Source organism: Portunus trituberculatus, chromosome 31 (genome assembly GCF_017591435.1).
Source record: "Portunus trituberculatus isolate SZX2019 chromosome 31, ASM1759143v1, whole genome shotgun sequence".
Taxonomy (NCBI): Eukaryota; Metazoa; Arthropoda; class Malacostraca; order Decapoda; family Portunidae; genus Portunus; species Portunus trituberculatus.
The window spans coordinates 15,408,235-15,411,277 of record NC_059285.1 but is presented as its reverse complement, the minus strand read 5'-3'; positions in this window follow the sequence as shown (position 1 = coordinate 15,411,277).

The following is a 3,043-nucleotide window of genomic DNA, read 5'->3' as shown; positions in this document are numbered from 1 at the left end:
CAGGAGAGGAAGATTGTGTCGCTGAAGGTGGAGGTGGCACCAGCCATGCGGCGCCACGTGGTGGGTCCTGGAGGCGAGACGCTGAGGAGGCTGGCACAAGAACACCCAGCAGTCAGCGTGACAGTGCCATCCCCCAGCGACACCCAGACCGCCAGTGTGACCATTAGGGGACCACGCCTTGAGGCGACAGTGGTGGCAGACTGTGTGAGGGCGTGTGTGCAGGCTGCAGGCCAGCGGCAGCCCAACAAGAGAAAGCAGTGAAGAGGTTAGGTTAGGTTAGGTTAGGTTAGGTTAGGTTAGGTTAGGTTAGGCTAGGTTAGGTTAGGTTAGGTCAAGTTGGGTCAAAATTGTCAATTACGAAGCACAATGAGAGTTTTCTTCGTGCACGCGCGCGCCCTCACACTCACCGCCCACCACTGCTGCCACCAATATACCTTACTCATTACTCATAACAAATAAACAATTCAAAATAAATAAAACAATTAAACTAATAAATCAATGAATAACGAAAAAAGAAACACAAAATAAAAAGAAACTAAATAACGGAAAAAAAATCTTCATAAATACTTATACACATAAGATTAACATAGAAAATAATAAATGATCAATAGATAGAAGAAAAATAAGTAATACACTCAAAAACAACAACAACATTGCATAATAACGTAAAAAAGAAGAGTAGTTTCCTTCCCGTCCAGCGAGAGTGTCTAATTTCCAATCACACCAGTGAACACAAGCAGGTCAACACAGCCAATACAGCCATGTGGTAAATGGAAAAAACAATAAAACAGAATGGTAAAAGGAGGAGATGAAGAAAGAGAACCTGGAATCACGGGAATTACTGCCTTGTTATCTCTATAGTGTCATTATCATCATTATCATTATCATCATTACTATTATTATTATCATTATTATTATTATTATTATTATTATTATTATTATTATTATTATTATTATTATTATTATTATTATTATTATAGTTTTTCCTCCTCTTTCTCCTCCTGTGTGCCTGGTGTGAGCGTGGTGAGGTCTGGCGAACACTGCAAGGTCAGGTTCATTTAGCATACTTTAACAAGACAGACTGTATCTAATGATCTTCTTCATCGTCGCTATCATGCTCACTACCTTTATATGTTGCCTTCCTTTCTCCTGCAGTAATAAACCAAGGAGAATTTTACCTCAGGACAGAACCGTGTGATCGATGATAGCTCTCTCTCTCTCTCTCTCTCTCTCTCTCTCTCTCTCTCTCTCTCTCTCTCTCTCTCTCTCTCTCTCTCTCTCTCTCTCCTTAATTCCTCCTATTTTTTTCTAAAGCGCAATAAATTGGATTTAATCACGAAAAATATGAGAGAGAGAGAGAGAGAGAGAGAGAGAGAGAGAGAGAGAGAGAGAGAGAGAGAGTGAGAGAGTTGTAAAGGAAACTTCGTAAAGATAAGTTTTGGACAAATGGTCTGTTTTTTTTTTACTACTACTACTACTACTACTAATACTACTACTACTACTACTACTACTACTACTACTACTACTACTACTACTACCACTACTACTAACAATACCACCACCACCATAACCACCACCACCACCACCACCACCACCACCACCACCACCACCACCACCACCCTATCCACTTTTTTCCTTATCAACTTTTTATTTCTTTTGTCTTTTCTTCCTCCACTTTCTCCACCGCACAATATTATCACCAATTGCAAAACTCAACCTTTTCCACCTTTCTGTTCTCATTCCCCGTTATCGTCAATTTGAAAGATGCAGCTTCTTTTGTGGTGAGATAAGAGAGGAGGACACAATTAGCCAGTTAGTCAGTCAGTCAGTTTAATCAGTCAGTCAGTCAGTCAGTCAGTTAGTCAGGTAGGCAGGGAGTCAATTAATTCCTCTTTTTTTCATTTATTCATTCATTTATTCAGTCATTTAGCAAGTCAGTAATTCGGTCAACCAGTCAATGAGTCGATCAGTCAGGCAGTTACTCAGTCAGTCACTCATTCAGTCCATCAGTCAGCCAGTAAATCAGTCAATCAACTAGTTAGACTTTCATTCAGTCAGTCAGTAAATCAGGCAGTTGCTCAGTTCATCATTCAGTTAATTGGTCCAGCAGCCACTCAGTCAGTCAATCAATCTATTAAACAGCCCCATAGTCAACCAGCCATCCAGCCCATCAGTAAGCCGTTCAGTCAGTCATCCCATCAGTCAGCCAGCTATTCAGTCAATCAGTCAGCCAGCCATACCGCCACTCAGTCAGTCAGTCAATCGGTCAGTCAGTAATTTCTGCAATCAAGAGAGAGAGAGAGAGAGAGAGAGAGAGAGAGAGAGAGAGAGAGAGAGAGAGAGAGAGAGAGAGAGAGAGAGAGAGAGAGAGAGAGAGAGAGATCTGTAGTAATATTGATTTTTTTTTTTACCACGTGGGCTTTTCAAGGGAATTTCGGGGCTAATGGCGGTACTTTTTGTGGTACCTCCTATCTCAAAGCCCACCCGCTAGGAAACCGTTGTCCCGAGTGAGGAAGCCCAACCTACACTCGGACCGTGGACAAGATTGGAACCCGTGCGCTTGGAGACCTCTCGGACCCCAAAGCACGCATGATTCCACTGTACTCCACGGTTCGTGTGAGTGGATGACTTTCCTGGGTGGGTTGTGAGTTGTGGATTGGTATCTGGTGGTGCCGTGTGGACTTAAGACCAGCGAACTATTATGCAGTGAACCACCAAAGATGGTGGTGATGGTGGTATATGGCTACTTGGGAGAAATGGTTAATGTGTGTGTGTGTGTGTGTGTGTGTGTGTGTGTGTGTGTGTGTGTGTGTGTGTGTGTGTGTGTGTGTGTGTGTGTGTGTGTGATTCACCTCGGTCGTCTGCTGGTCACCCAGCCAGAGAAAGAGAGAGAGAGAGAGAGAGAGAGAGAGAGAGAGAGAGAGAGAGAGAGAGAGAGAGAGAGAGAGAGAGAGAGAGAGAGAGAGAGATACGCTTCCTTAATAAAACAACCAGGTAAACAGAAATAAACTTACAAACAAACAAACAAACAGGAGGAAAAAAT